The sequence below is a fragment of the Crotalus tigris genome, unplaced genomic scaffold (genome assembly GCF_016545835.1).
Source record: "Crotalus tigris isolate CLP2741 ecotype Arizona unplaced genomic scaffold, ASM1654583v1 scf7180000017633.3093840, whole genome shotgun sequence".
In the NCBI taxonomy this organism is placed as follows: domain Eukaryota; kingdom Metazoa; phylum Chordata; class Lepidosauria; order Squamata; family Viperidae; genus Crotalus; species Crotalus tigris.
In genome coordinates, this window is record NW_024096527.1 from 2,383,113 (window position 1) to 2,399,259 (window position 16,147).

Here is a 16,147-nt window from a genome sequence, read left to right on the forward strand (position 1 = left end):
ATTTCTGGTGTGGTGTTGGTTCACGATAATACTTGCCCGCACACCGCTAGATGCACCCGAGAACTTTGAAGCAGTTCCGTTGGGATGTTTTTGATGACCCCCCACCCGATAATCCAGATTTGGCGCTGAGCGACTACTACTAAGGAATTTCAAACCTTGAAAGGCGTTATGACAAGTTCCTCAATTTAAATGGTGATTATGTCGAAAGTAATGTAATGTTGTAGTTTTCTAATGTGTATAATAAAAATTCCATATCTGCGAGCTTTATTTCCGAATTGCCCTCGTATTTGTTGCATCTGGGGTGGGGAATCCCCCATCCATTCCAGAGTCTGGTGGGCGGCTTTCTCACGTCTTTGCAATGTCCTCTTCTGATTCATTTTCTCTTGCCTCATCCCCAATTCTAGTTCCTGACAGATGGGTAGCAGGGATTGAAATGAACCTTATTGTCTTCTGCCGCACATGTGTTCTCTCTTAGCATCATGGAATGACCTTCCCAAAGTCACCTTCAATTACAAAAACAATTAAATTCCTTTTCCCATTTAGTTCCACAGACCCCCTTCTCTTCTGAGCGATGAGACGATTCCTGCAGATGCAGCCAACTTTTGTTCTAGAGTCTGGAGGCCCCTCCCTTCTCCCACCCACCCTCCCTTCCGTCTCTTCTCTGCTTTGTACAAATGCAGGCGGTTTAGGCAGAGGCTGGGCCAGAGACACCAACTTCTCAGCTCCCAGTTGAAAGGTAGGTGGCCAGTCCCTGGATCTCCTCTGCTTGCTCCTGGCAAGCTGTTTTTCCAATTAAAGAAGGGCTATTCTAGCAACACGGTGCAGCAGAAATCAACAGTGTAATGGAAAAGAGCAAAGTGAAAATTTGCTCCTTTGGAAGCTCCTAAGGTACAAAAATGATAATCCACAAGAAGAAAAAGTGAGGAGAGAGGCAGCGATGAAGATTGAAAAACAGGTCTCTTCTCTTTTCTCTTCTCTTCTCTTCTCTTCTCTTCTCTTCTCTTCTCTTCTCTTCTCTTCTCTTCTCTTCTATTCTATTCTATTCTATTCTATTCTTCCCTTCCCTTCCCTTCCCTTCCCTTCCCGTCTCTCCTCTCCTCTCCTCTTCTGGAAGAGATGAAGTTAGAAAATTGGAACAGCAAACGATGAGAATATTGGCAGATAAATTAGGTTTATCTAGATTAATTTAAAGTACTCTCCAAAATGCTGTTGGCTGTGTCAAAATTTGCTATTTTTTTTCTGAATCAGTTTCTTATTGAAAAATCCTTCCTCAATGTATTATTAATCACTTAATTTAAGGAATTTCATTAGCATGCTCTTCTTGTTTATTTTAATTGGTGTTGGGACTTCAGAGGACGGCTAGTCCCTCTCTTTTTCAAAGAGACTTTCCAAAGATAAGAACCCTTCTCCAGATTACATTTGCTTCCGTATACACAGGACCTAATTTTCAGAGTGGGATCTTAATAAGAAGGCAAATTGTGGCTACCAAATGCTTTCCCTGTTCTTATATATGAGCAGGAGACGCAATGAATAAGAATAGCCTATTTGCAAGTTGTCAAGAGCTGAGTCTTGCTCTGACACCCAGAAGTAAAGGATTCTGTCTTTTCACAATGCATGTGTCGTGGTTCCGACTAATGAAACAATATTTGCAGCGTTGAGAGCATGTTGGTAGCTGATGGAACTCTATGCCACTGTATGTGATGATAGGCTTCAGAAGAGATGAGATCCATTCATAGATAAGGGTTGGCTAAGGGTTAGTTGGGCTGTTAAGAACTTTCATTTGCAGAAGCAAAACTACAATAAAAGCACAGCAGAAGGTACAGGAAATCCAAAGAAATAGATTCTAATTTTTCATCTCTAGCTTGAAAGAAATAAATTGATGTTAGAATTATTCAGTTTAAATTTGTGAGGATTATGGATGAGCCTGTGAATCATAAAAAGCCAGGATCTCTTTTAAATAATTGTTGTTTGGGCTTCTAATCTCTTGTGTGTCATAATTTGGCTGCAAGAAAAGTTTTTTGTTTCTTGTATCTCCCTGGTGTTCCACTATTTCGTAAATTGTTGACACATTTTTGTGTGAAAGTTCCCTGTTGGCCTTCATAAGGCCCTGAAGATGTAGTTCAGTGCTCATATCGCCCTGGATGCGTGAGGAAGCCCGTCTCCTAGTTATTGATTTATTTTATATATTAAATGCATACATCATGTTGATCGTTGCTTGTTGCTTATGGGTTTTTATGTTTTTTATGTTTTGTAATTATTTTAATGTTAGAAGTGGCCCAAAGTCATTTATTTGAACTGGGCAGTTATATAAGTAAATAAGTAAACAAACAAATAAACAAACAAACAAATAATAGATAGAACTTTGCACCCTTCCTCCAGTGTGAACATGATTTAACCGACTGCAGGTGATCTCAGCTTTTTTTAAGCTAAAATTATAGACATCAATCACTTGGATATAATGCAGCAGAGCAATTCAGCCCTTTCTGAAACAATTTTGGGAGAGCCACTTTGGTCTAGGGCAGGGGTGGGCAATTAGTTTTCCCAAGGATGTCACATGAAAAACGGGGACTGTTGTGGAGAACCGAATTAATAGGGCTGTGAAGGTGCATAGGCACACATGCACATACCTACGTAAATTGAAAAACTTAGCAGTTGCCTTCAAAATAAAAGCAACTCAGTTGCATTGCGTGCACGGTGCATACTTATTATTTATGTTTGATTTCTTATTTCCAATGGACCTCACACGGGCCACACAGGGACTGCCAAAATGCCATTTGTGGGCCATGGGCCATAAAATGCTCAGGTCTGGTCTAGTGGTCAAGGCACCAGGCTAAAAATCAGAAGACTATGAGTTCTAGTCCTGCCTTAGGCATGAAAGTCACCTGAGTGACTTGGCGCCAGTCACAATCACAACCCAACCCACCTCACAGGCTTATTGTTGTGAGGAAAACAGGAAGAGGAAGGAAGAGGTACTGTATGTTAGACGCTTTGAGTTACTTATAAAAAATAATAAAGGGATAAAAATAAATAATAAATATGTTTGTATCTTCCTTGATTTATCCATTGTCTCATGTTTAAGCCCTGCATATTCTTTTTCTGTATGAGGGAAAAAACAGATGAATAAAGACAAGAAAACATAGAAAATAGATTTGAAGATGGAAATGCCTTTGACCTTTCAAACGAAAAGAGTGAGGTTTTGATATTGAGCGAATATAAGGTGCTGAAAAAGGGCTGAATGCCTCTAATGTTTTACAGTGTTTCTCAACCTTGACAATTTTAAGGCATGCTGGCTGTGGAATTCTGGGAGTTGAAGTCCATATGCCTTAAAATTGTCAAGGTTGAGAAACACTGCGTCTAGTCTATAATATCATTCCAAGCAGCTTTTCCCAACAAAAGCTGTGCTGGATTATAACTTCCATCATAGTCACCAGTGGCTGGGGAAGTTGGCCATTGCAGACCCATACACCATTTTCCCTTTCTGTCTTCTATCAACATCAGATTTGTTTCTTTTTACCACCAAGGCAGGCTTTCCCTCATTTTTTCCCCCCTTTGGCTGCCAAAATACAAAACTTTTCCTGTTTGCACAACTTTTGAATCTCCAAATATTTGGTAATGCCTTTCAGCCTGGATGTAAATATTTTATTTGTATTAAAACAAACCAGCAATTCATCAGTCTTGGTCAAATTTTACAAGTTTTAGCTGGCCCGGACCTGATTTCGGGGACAACCACAATTCAGGGGAATGTTGTGTTGTGAAGAGGAGACAGATTTAGAAGATGGAGGGCAGGAAGGAATTAGGAACAATACATTCCCAGGATTGGGAAAATGATAAGATAGTCCAGATTCAGCTATGGTGGGCTGTTTGCAGAATACATTCGAAGAACATCATGAACCTAGAATACTGAATCAATAACAATTTTGTTTGCAAAACATGTCAAATCAAGAAAACTATAAAATAGGAAATAAATGCTGTTAATGCAAACGAGTTGGTCTTAGAAAAAGTGTTTGTGTGTATGGGGGGAAAGGTACTGTTGTTTCCAGATGCTTGGAGAAGTTTCTCTCTGGGTCATACTTGGCTCCAAATTATTCTTGTTCATTTTTCAGGCCAGCCCACCACATTGCTTCTTTGTGCTGGCCATGGTTGACATCCTTTGAAGCAAATAATCATAGAGCCATAATGTTAGTGGGGTTTTTTTAGTGGGAGAGGGTCATGTAGCTTAACACTTCAGCAGTAAAGGAATCCTACAATTATATAAGGATGTGCAACCTGCCAGGTTTGTGTAGCTTTTAGTCCCCTTTTAAGGGCCTCCTAAGTCTCCCAAGAGTCTGCTGTCAAACAATGGTTTTTTAGCAATGGGTCTAATGCAGGGGTCTTCAAACTTAGCCCTTTTATGATTTGTGGACTTCAATTCCCAGAATTCCTCAGCCAGCATGCCTGGCTGATGAAATTTGGGAATTGAAGTCCACAAGTCGTAAAAGGGCCACGTTTGAAGACCCCCTGGTCTATTTGTCAATCAGGGATGTCCACAGGGAGTGGTAAAAAGACAAGACGGCAGCCAAAACAAATGAAAGCTCTGACCATTTTTTATGTGTGACTGTTTTAATTCCATTTTGACTTTTTCCCCAGAAACTGTAGATGCCCCTGCTTCCTTCTTTCTCCCCTCCCTCCCTTTCTCCATCTTTCCAATCATCCACCCACCCACCCACCCACCCATTTATCTATCTCTATTCATCAATCTGCCTATCTACTATCTACCTATTCATCCATCCATCTGTCCGTTAGTTCAGCCATCATCAAATCCTAGAGTTGGACAGAGTTATCTAGCCCATAGAGGCTAATTTATATTGAGAGAGAGAGAGAGAGAGAGAGAGAGAGAGAGAGAGAGAGAGAGAGAGAGAGAGAGAGAGAGAGAGAGAGAGAGAGAGAGAGAGAGAGAGAGTAAATAACATTATTGCATTCATTTCAAGGCAATTGGAGTTCAAATATCCAAAACTAAATTGACAAGATCAGGGTAAGTAAGAAAGGTACTTGCAAACAAAGAATTTTAACTAAAAGATAACATTAAATCAAAAAATGCTAAGATGCTTGCTCAGGCTACACCCGTGTAACAAAAGACAAAAGTTATTAAAGTTAGTAATCCAGGTAGTATAAATGTTAAACAAGCAACATAAAATATAATTATAAAAAGGTTGGTAGAAAAACAATAAAATTTTCTGCAGGGGAATTGAGGATTATAAACATCTCTTACGCAGCCTCTGACAAGCCTGAGAAAAATATAGTACAATAACAGTTCACACAATTCATTTAAAAAAAAAGACGTTAGAAGATAACAAATGCTGAGCCTGAGCCATTCCTGTCTGTCTATATTCAGGCAGGTGTAGTTGTTCTTAATTATTCTTTACCTCAGGGGTCCTCAACCTTAGCAACTTTAAGACTTGTGGACTTCAACTCTCTGCTTTACCTGATTTTGCATGCCGCTATGCACACTTGGCAACCTTGTGTGTTATTTCAAGATAGATGTTGAAAAGTAGAAATTGTTTACAGTGTTGATTGGTGAACCTTATTTTATTGGTCAGGAGCCCAGCTCAGTGAGAGAATCCAGACCAAAGCATCCCCAAAAGTTAGCTGCTTAAGCCTCTGTTTAATCCATTCATTAATTACTTTCTAAAAAATTCACTGCACTGACAAATAAATTTAAAGACGTACCAGTCTTAATGTTCTTTTATTATCCACCCCAAACTCTTATCTCAGCATTCCCAGAGCCAAAATTTCAGTCCCACCCCTCCAAAGACCATAGTGCCAGTGCAGTTTGCAAAATCAAAGTTACCCACCAAAGTAAAATGGGTGGTTGTGTATATTGATTGAATGAATGAATAAAGATATTAGGAAAGAAGCTTTATTCGATCAGCTATATAAATGACTAAATTTCAGAAGTATAACACTCTACCATCATTTACGTAACTTTTTTTCCATTACATCATTAATATCCATACCACTTGCTCATCTCCATCTAATGCTAATGAAAGATGGTAAACTGAGCAATAGGATAACATTCTGTGGTAAGGATTTGTTCAAATCTTATCAATTTTCTTCTGTATCTTTGTCTTGGTAGAAAAGACAGCAGTCTTTATTATTGTTGCTGTTGTTGTTTTAACTTAATTTAAAAGCTTGTTGCTCAAGGTAATCCTTGATTTGCAACCACCATTGGGTCCAGAAAATTTGTTAAATGGTGAGGTTGTTAAGTAAGACATGTAATCATGGGATGCTGCAACTGCTCTAAGTGCATTACGGTTGCCAAGTGCCTGAGTCATAGTCACAGGACCACAGGGGTCTTGTGGCAGTTGCAAGTGCGAGGACCCAGCCAATAATAATAATAATAAAGTTGGAAGGGACGTTGGAGGTCATCTAGTCCAGTGGTTCTCAACCTGTGGGTCGGGACCCCATTTGGGGTCAAACGACCATTTCACGGGGGTCACCAAACAACACAGTCCGCCATTCCCCCCCCCCTTTTCCTTAGCTGTCTACTCCCTTTTATTCTGTTGGCTTTTGAAAGCCAATAGAATAGACTCTCTTGAATAGAGTCTAATTCTATTGGCTTTCAAAAGCCAATAGGAATTGTCCAGGCTGTCTCTGCCCTGCTGAGCCCGCCAAAAGTCCCATTCTGCAAACGGTGCTGCACCAGTTGAGTAGTCCTCGACTTACGACCGGTTGAGTAGTCCTTGACTTACGACCGGTTGGGGGTTGCGGCATTAAAAAGGTTGCGAACCACTGATCTAGTCCAACCCCCTGCTCAGGCAGGTAACCCTATACCATTTCAGACAAATGGCTATCCAGTCTCTTCTTAAAAACTTCCAATGTTGGAGCATTCACAGCTTCTGGAGGCAGGTTGTTCCACTGATTAATTGTTCTCACTGTCAGGAAATTTCTCCTTAGTTCTAGGTTGCTTCCTAGAATTTTTGCAAGAAAATTGTGGCTAGGTACACTCAGAACCCCTGATTGTAGTAAGCCAATGTAGAAAATGAAAGTCCAATTTTGGAAAGACAAATATAATTATCAATTATTAGTCTAGCTTCCCCTAATCAGATAATGAAGGGAATATTATTCAGTTTAATAAATGTGGTTGGAGAGCATAGCTAGTCAGCTCCTCTCTTAGGAATATTGTGCCTAATATAATGGGGAAAGAGGAGTCATTAACGCCTTCTATGCCCCTGTCTAAAACAATTAATGGAAGCAGAGCTGAAAGGAGCCAGTGAGGTCATCAAGTCCAACCCACTGTTCAATTTAGGAATCCTGACTGCGGAATTCTGGCATTTGAAGTCTTGCTAAAGCTGAGAAACACTGATCTGTGGTATATGTGTATATGTATGTGCATGTATTTGTGTGTGTTTTTGTGTGAAAATTTGCAAGATTTGGCTTTTTGGCGGGTATGGCACTGCATGTGAAGCCCAGGGGCACCAGGGATCACCATCTGGCAGATTTTTGCAACATGCTTTAGAAAAGATTCAAAACGTTTGTTGTGGACCTCACACAAATGCAGCATCTATCTATCATTCATTGAAGCAGAGCAAATTTTGTCAATTTTTGTGGTACCCTTGTTCCATAAATGTGACCTGCTAATGGAAAAGACAGTATCAATCAGTTCGGGCCAGTATGCTGCAAATGCAACCAAAGGATCCTCACATTGTTTTACACAAACCAGGATGTTTAATCTAGGGACAATCTTGCCAGATAGCATTTTATTGTCTACCTCCCATCCATTCAGGAGGTACATGTTAAGATATTCGTACACTCTTCAGAGACTAATCTTTAAAATTAAGGCAACTCTTTGGATAGGCCCTTTTTTTTTCCAGGGTTGCGTTGAAACTTGAAAGAAATCAATGAATTGCAAAGAGATCCTTTGCTCCAAAACTCCTCCTTCCTTCTGAACCATTCCCCAAGTGCACACAGCCCTGGTGCAGAGTGCCGAAAAACCAGTATTGGTTACTTGATGCACATTGCAGAAAATAGCACAGAAATCTCACTTTCTCCCTGGCAATAAGAACAAAATATAGGATCATTTATTCCTTCTGAATAAATAGGCTACCTGATGTGATCCACTTGCTGGGTTTTGTAAAAAGACCAACCCTGCCTTTCCCTGCAGACTTGATCACACGCAAGTCTCTGCTGAGAGCTCCGGGGTTGCAGTGCAGAGTTTAACTGATCTTACGAAAGATGGTTTATTTTTCAAAGAACCATTTGGGTAACTCAGTGTGTTGTATAATGGGAACAGCGAGGCATTGAAGACACGAAGCTGAAATAACAGCTCTTTATTAGGTTCTCACAACACGGAGCTGAAATAACAGCTCTTTATTAGGTTCTCACAGAAGCAAAAGCTTGCAGCTGCTTGACTTATATTTATACGGACTGCCACTAGGCGGCGGCCAATCAATTTAAAGTACTTTTTCCCACCTAAAACAAAGGCTTAAAGTTATACAGACAGTCTATAATTCAAATAGAACAATCAGTAAACCGTTTTTATAACAGACCATATGAATTGTTTAATACATAACACAGTGTACTTTGTCTTGTCTCACACTCACACCCAGGCACTCCCCCCCCCCTCCATCCTTGCTGAGGGTTGCTGGCCACGTCACATACCCTTTCAATGAATTTAAGAGATTGAAATTATGTCATTTCCTAAAGCAGAAGGAGATAAGAGCTGGACATCCTTGAGCTCCAAAGCTTCTTCCTCTGGAAATTAATTCCTGCTCTATGGCCTCCGTGACTTCCAGATTTTTGAAAGTTTATGCAATCTGAAAAGTTAAGTAGGAGTTGCAACACTGACTGAGCAGAGCCCTTGATTAGATTGAGAGGTTAAAAAGACATCTGTTTTACAACATACCTTGGATAATCTAGTCACGATGAAATGAAATACATGTACATAAAGTTCTGGAAGGCAGCCTATAGTGTCTTTTAAAGTGACTTGCCTGCAGAACTGCTGGGTGCTCCATCACTGGAGGCTTTTTAGAAGAGACTGGACAGCCAGTTGTCTGCGATGGTATAGGGCAGGGTGGGGAACCTGGGCTCTTTTATGACTTGTGGACTTCAACTCCCAGAATTCCTGAGCCAGCCATGCTGGCTCAAGAATTCTGGGAGTTGAAGTCCACAAGTCATAAAAAAGCCCAGGTTCCCAGCCCTGGTATAGGGTCCCCTGTTTGAGAAGGGGTTGGACCAGAAGACCTCCAAGGTCTCTTTTAACTCTGTCCTTCTATTATCTGTTTTGATATGTTCAAAAGATTCTATGGAAGAATGCATATGCAAAAATGGCAAATTAAACAAAATATTAGAGTTGGCTTGATTGGATCTGGTTTTAATTCCCCAAGTCAACAAGTAAGCTTTTAATCCCCCAAATTAATAAAAATAAATAAGGAATTGACCTTTCATTAAGTTAGTTTTCATCCCCCACCCATTTTAAAATTCACTGCATGTGGTCCTGCCCCCATGGCAGTGTTGCCCTCATGGGCAGTTCAAAGGTGGGGGTGCTTTTAGCCAACAAGCTGTGCATCAGATCAATTAACAACTAAATGTGGGTGTCAACGCTGCTAACATCGGATGTTTTTGCATTGAGAGCAGATGGAAATGTAGCCATCTTTTCCCTTTCGCTTTTAGAGTTAGATGATGCTGGGAGGGGGGGAGGTGAATGAGAGTCGGGTTAGACATAACAACACTAAACTTAGCTTGAGAATCAAGGTTATTTAGCCCAGAGCTGATAAAAAATTGGCGGGCTGGAGAGCTGAAGAGGAGACCCAAGCTTGAAGCTAATTGGGGAATGTGATTTATGACTGTTAATTGGAGGAGGGAATTGTGCTTTGATACTATGTGCCATGGGGAGGGGAATTCAGTTTTTTGTTTCAGTTATGTAGTGGCGATATTATGCTACTCGAATAAAAGATTCTTTAAGGTAAACAATGCCTCAAAGTTCTTTTGAAGAGTTTCATCTGTCGGAACCATGACAGCGGGTTTACAAAGCAGAGGCTTATGTTCACCCAGCTTTATAAGCCCAAGCCAAGCTAAAAACTGAGTAACGGTAGTCCTCAACTTACAACTGCTCATTTAGTGATCATTCAAAGTAACAACAGCACTGAAAAAAAGTGACTTATGACTGGTCCTCCCACTTATTGCAGCATCTCTATGGTCACATGATGAAAATTTGGGCATTTGGCACCCCAACATGTATTTATGAGGGTTGCAGGGTCCTGGGGTCATGTGATCACCATTGGTGACCTTCCCAGCCGACTTCTCACAAGCATCAATTTGGAAACCTGGATTTGCTTAACAATCATGTGATTCACTTAACAGTTGCAATGGTTCGCTTAATAGCCATGATAAAAAAGGTTGTAAAATCAGGTGTGTCTCACTGGAAAACTACCTTGCTTGGAAATGGAGATTGTAGTCCTAAATGGGGTCATAATTTGAGGACCCCCTGTATACTATCTGCATAAAGCTTTGAGGGAAGCTGTGTTCCACTGATGCTTTGTAAGCTGATTGGTGAAGCACACAAAACCAGCTCTGAATGGGCACAGAAACCTCCTCTGGTGACTGAAAGTCCTAAAGGCTTTGTTAAAAGCCACAGAAATGATGCAGAATAACAGAGTTGGAAGGGACCTTGGAGATCTTCTAGTCCAACCCCCTGCTCAGGCAGGAAATCCTATACTGCACAGGTCTCAGATGTGAATGTAGTCTTTGGTGATGGTGGGGAATTGTCAGGCAAAGCTGAAGAAGCGGTAATACAGAGGAAAGTAGGGACAGGGTAAATGGGGAGGACCATCCAAGTCTTTCCACTCTCTTTGATTATTATGGGCTGGCAAGGTAGCAATGCTATCCCCCCCCCCCTTGCAATTTCTTCCTCAAATGGTGTCTCTCTAAGACCATTATCATTTCTGTGGCTCAGGCAGAATCTTTTTCAGCCTCTCAACATTCCTTTCTAATGAACCACTGCAGTCATTACCCACTTTATGCTAATAAACAACAATCCAATTGGAATGGCTTGTATTACTTAAACATATTCTTTGATTTATTGTGCATTAGAGGATCAAGGGGCAAGGAAAGACATAAATACTACTGTAATGAAGAAGAAAATAATTCTGTTCCCCAAATCCAGGGAGATAAGGAAAGGTTTCGCATAATATAGGGGTACCAGGCTGCAGCATGCCAGCAATCGGTCCACACAAACAAGCAAAGCCCCATCCGTGAGATGCAGGCAGCACACAAAACCACACACCCTCCGGTCCACGGAAAACCTCTCTCCACAGAACCAGTCCCTGATGCCCAAAAGGCTGGGGACCTCTGGCATAATACATGAATGATGGACAGGAGGGAGAAGAAGTGGGTACCCCTTGAGTTACCCCCAGCCCAAAGTTTCTTTCGTACATCCTGTGAACCATCGCTGCTGGAATTAATAGTGTGAAATCAGCCAACAGGAGTCAAACTGACTCAAAGACACATATTTTGCTACTGCATCATCAGGAAAGTTTTTAAAAAACCTCACCCCCTCCCAAAAAAAGCAAAGAAAAATGTACATATTCCATCTGGTCCTTGGCTTTCTCCCAATGTTAAGATCCCCAGCCACCAAAAATATGCCCAACCTTGGTAGGCTTTGTAGTCCCAAGAAGTGGTGACAGGTACTAGGTCTGAGAGAAAATCAAGCAAATATGTAGAATAGGACCCCTTGCATCAATGGCAATTGTTGTTATAGTTTAGACCAGGGGTAGGCAACCTCAGCTCTTTTATGACTCATGGACTTCAACTCCCAGAATTCCTGAGTCAGCTAAAGAGCCGAGGTTGCCTACCCCTGGTTTAGACAAACCTCTAGGTTCAAAGGCAGTCTACCTAGAACAGTGATGGCGAACCTTTCAGAGACCGAGTGCCCAAACTGTAACCCAAAACCCACTTATGCATCGTCGGATGCCGGGTGGGTGTGGCCCATTGGCTGGGTGTGGTCCATTGGGTGGGCGTGGCTGTGGTGGTAACGGCAGACTGGGTGGGACTAAAAAGTTCAATCAATCAATTCCAACTTTGCAAGATCTTTTTTTTCCCGCGAGAAGTTGAAATTGATTGAATGAACCTTTTTTTTTTTTTTTTGCACACGGTAGCAGAGGCCTAAAGTGAAAAGGTTTTATAAAACCCAGCTGAAGGCCTAAGACTAGGGTGACGGCGCTCGTGCCCACAGAGAGGGCTCTGACTGCCGCTTCTGGCACCCGTGCAATAGGTTCGCCACCACTGACCTAGAAGTATCAATTCTTGAAGTAAGGAAGCCAGCAGAGGAAGAAGGCAATTGCCTTTGAACTTACTTGCTGGCTTCTCAGAAGCAACATACATGGCTATTGTGCAGATTAGTTGGTTCCATGATCCATTCACAGCTACTTTTTATGCGGGACGTTTCTGTCAACGCCTCTTAAATCCCAGCCATCTGCCTCCATTTATGAGCTGCTGGAGGGCAAGCAACAGGAGGAAGTTGGAAGGGATCTTCCACTTTTATTTGGAAAAGAAGTGTTGCATGTCATCCAGTCCCCAGTATATTGCTAAAAGCTGGAACCGCTTTTTTGATTTGGTTCATCTTGAGTCATGTTTTTTGTTATTTCTTGCTTGATTTTGCTATTTATCACCCCCCCAGCTACTTTTGATTTGTTGCTCATGGTTTATGCGTGGTTTTGCCCTGATTTTGCAAGACCATTGTTTCTGATGTTTGTTGAATTCTAATAAATAAACCTCAAGCTATATTTTTTGCTAAATGAACTCAACGGGGTATGTGCTATGAACTGACTGGACTACAATAACAGTAACAGAATAACAGAGTTGGGAGGAATCCAACCTCCTCAAGCTGGAGACCTTATACCATTTCAAACAAATGGCTGTCCAGTCTCTTCTTAAAAGCCTCCAGTGACGGAGCACCCACAACTTCTGAAGGCAAGCTGTTCCACTGGTTAATTGTTCTTACCGAGGAAATTTCTCCTTAATTTTATGTTGCTTCTCTCCTTGCTTACTTTTCATTCGTTGTTTTTGGTCTTGCCTTCTGGTGCTTTGAAAAATAGGGTGACCCCCCCCCTCTTCTTTATGGCAGGTATTGGAACACTGCCATCATGTCTCCCCTAGTCCTTCTTTTCACTAGATTGTTATTGTTGTTAGTTGCGAAGTCATGTCCGACCCATCGCGACCCCATGGACAACGTTCCTCCAGGCCTTCCTGTCCTCTACCACCTTCTGGAGTCCATTTAAGCTCACACCTACTGCTTCAGTGACTCCATCCAGCCATCTCATTCTCTGTTGTCCCCTTCTTCTATTGCCCTCAATCTTTTCCAGCATTAGGCTCTTCTCCAGTGAGTCCTTCCTTCTCATTAGGTGGCCAAAGTATTTGAGTTTCAGCTTCTAAAGAGCAGTCAGGGTTGATCTCTTCTAGGACTGACTGGTTTGATCGCCTTGCAGTCCAGGGGACTCACAGGAGTCTTCTCCAGCACCATAGTTCAAAGGCCTCAATTCTTTGGCGCTCTTCACTAGATTAGACATATCCAATTCCTGCAACCGTTCTTCATATGTTTTAGCCTTCAGTCCCCTAAACCTCTTCTTAAAACATCCAGTGATGGAGCACCCACAAATTCTGAAGGGAAGCTGTCCATTGGTTATTTGTTCTCACTGTCAGGAAATTTCTCCTTAATTCCAGGTTGTTTCTGTCCTTGATTAGTTTCCATCCATTACTTCCTATCTTGCCCCCAGGTGCTTTGGAGAATGGGTTGTTCCACTCTTCTTTGTGGCAGCTCCTGAAATATTGAAGGATTGCTGTTATGTTACACCTAATCCTTCTCCTCATTAGACTAAGCATGCCCAGTTCCTACAATCGTTCTTCTTATGTTTCAGCCTCCAGCCCCCTAATCATCTTTGTTGCTCTTCTGTGCACTTTTTTTTCCCCATAGCCACAACATCTTTTTTATATTGTGGTGACCAGAACTGAATGCAGTATTCCAAGTGTGGTCTTTCCAAGGCAGTAGAGCAGCGCTCATTGCATATGTACTGGGTGCGTATTCAACTAGAAATTATCAACTGTCATTTTCCAACAGGAGATAAATTATTGTCATTGAGAAAGGGAACAGATGTTAAACTTTTTTTTCCGGTAGCTGCATTACAAGGTCATGGTTGAGTTTTGTTCCCAGCCTAGACTGTTTGCGAAGAAAACCACAAATTCTTCACATTCAGCAAAAACAGAAAGGCTCTCAGGGCTGTGGGTGGGTTGTGTTTTTTGGGGGGTGGGGGTTCTCTCTTCCCATCTAATTCTTCCTGTGATGGATGGGATGCAAGACTGGATGGGAAAGGCAAAGCAGATGTTCTCCCAACAGTTGAATGTTCTTGCTTGATTTATAAACCAATCCGGGCTTCATTTACGTAATCATCATTTACGTAATCATCTGCCTGCCAGCGTATTAGGAGGGGGGCATTTCTCAGAAGGGACCCTGATGAAATTCTTTTGCCATGAGCAGCCGATGAGGCTGCTGCTGCTGGTGGTGGGAAGGCCTTGAAACTCACTGATAAACTTTGGCCTGGCCTCTGATCCGGAACATGGCTGGAAGTCTCTTTAGGGCTCTGGAGGCCACATTTTTGATAAGAAGGATTCCAAGATCTGTCTGTGACTTCTCCAACTTGACAGGCTATGGGGCATTTTTCTAGGGAACCAGCCTTTTATGGAATCTGTTTTATCCTGAGAAGGGTGCGTGTGTGTGTTTGCATATGTCTCACCTAAATATTTTCTTCTTCAACCTGATGTTCTCTAGATCTGTGGACCAGTCACTTTGTTTTAGAATTTGCAGCTGGACAGGCTCTGGAAGGAAGGATTTTTTTTTTAGCATTAACTAGGTTTATAGATAGTGACTATGATCATATGCCTCGCTGAACCAGATTACTTTGAATCCTGCAGCTACATGTACCCAGCCTTCTGAAACCACCTAGTTTTAGCCTTGGTTAATATTCCGTAGTGTATTGTGTTGAAAAAAATCAAATCCCTGGGGTGAGTTTATGATTCGTTGAATTATGTTTTATTTTCACTCTGAAAATGGGCTAGTTCAGCCCCACGGTAATGTATTTTGTGCAAACATATTTTATCACTTAATCCCATTCTTGATCTACTCCAACCTGATTCTAAGCTCAGTAAGACATAGGGCTTTAAAACATGGTATCCAGCTCTTTTGCAAATCTGAATCACGGACTGTGTTGGGTAGCCTGTGGGTGGCTGTAACAGAAAGGAAGTATTGTCCAAGAAGTCACAAATGAGTGTATCCAGAATAAACCTTTCAAATTTACATTCTTACATTCTTCTACCTTTCCAATCAGCCATGGGAAGCAGAGGAAATGTTGCATCAGTTCAGATGCTACAAACTGTGCATATGTGTCTTAAAAGTTACTGTTGGAATATAATAACCCCTTCAAGCCATGAGATTAGTTTCCAGGCCTATGTTTAATTAATTGACTAACAACTATAGACAAAAAAGGTGTCGGGTATTGTATCTGCAGTAGGGAAATACTGGAACAAAAGTGGCTGCAAACCCCTCTTTTATCATTTGAGCTGGGGGTGTTTCACAGAATGCATTATGGCCAGCCTGTGACAAGCTGAATTCTAATGGGGAAGAAGACGTTGTTTCCTATTCTCCTACTTAAATAGAGAAGAATGGGTTACAGGAATGGGGTATGTATGTCTAGTCTAATGAAAAGAATGAGCAGAGGTAACATGATAGCCAGTGGTGGGATTTAGCCGGATCGCACCAGTTCGGCAGAACTGGTAGCTAATTTTTTGTTGCCCAGGCCCAGAATGGACTTCCAGAAATGGCATCCACACAGAAAACTAGTTGTTCACATATTTGAATCCCACCACTGATGATAGCAGTCTTCCAATATGTGAGGAGCTGCCAGAAGGAAGAGGGGGTCAATCTATTCTCCAAAGCAGGGCTTTTCAACCTTTTCACCCATTGTATCACTTTTAGGATATGGCAACATCCGAGTACCACCAGTCACCTAGCAAGGTGTCAAAAACTTGATGACCAAAAAAAAAAAAAAAGGAAAAAAGTGACGAAGTACAGGTAGTCCTCAACTTACAACAATTCGCTTAGTAACTCTTAGAAGTTACAATG

The 16,147-nt window shown here is 41.6% G+C and overlaps 1 protein-coding gene across 2 annotated transcripts in view; it reads left to right on the forward strand.

Annotated features, from left to right (window-relative positions):
- Positions 1-656: 656 nt before the first annotated feature.
- Positions 657-16,147, forward strand: part of TBXA2R (thromboxane A2 receptor) — a 47,197-nt gene continuing 31,706 nt past the window's right edge. Inside the window, exon 1 of one of the 2 annotated variants that reach the window (XM_039334752.1) lies at positions 657-736. The gene's annotated coding sequence lies outside the window, so the exon portion shown is untranslated. Of the gene's footprint in view, positions 737-769; positions 889-16,147 lie in introns of those variants that run through there. The other variant, XM_039334753.1, reaches the window with a different exon arrangement.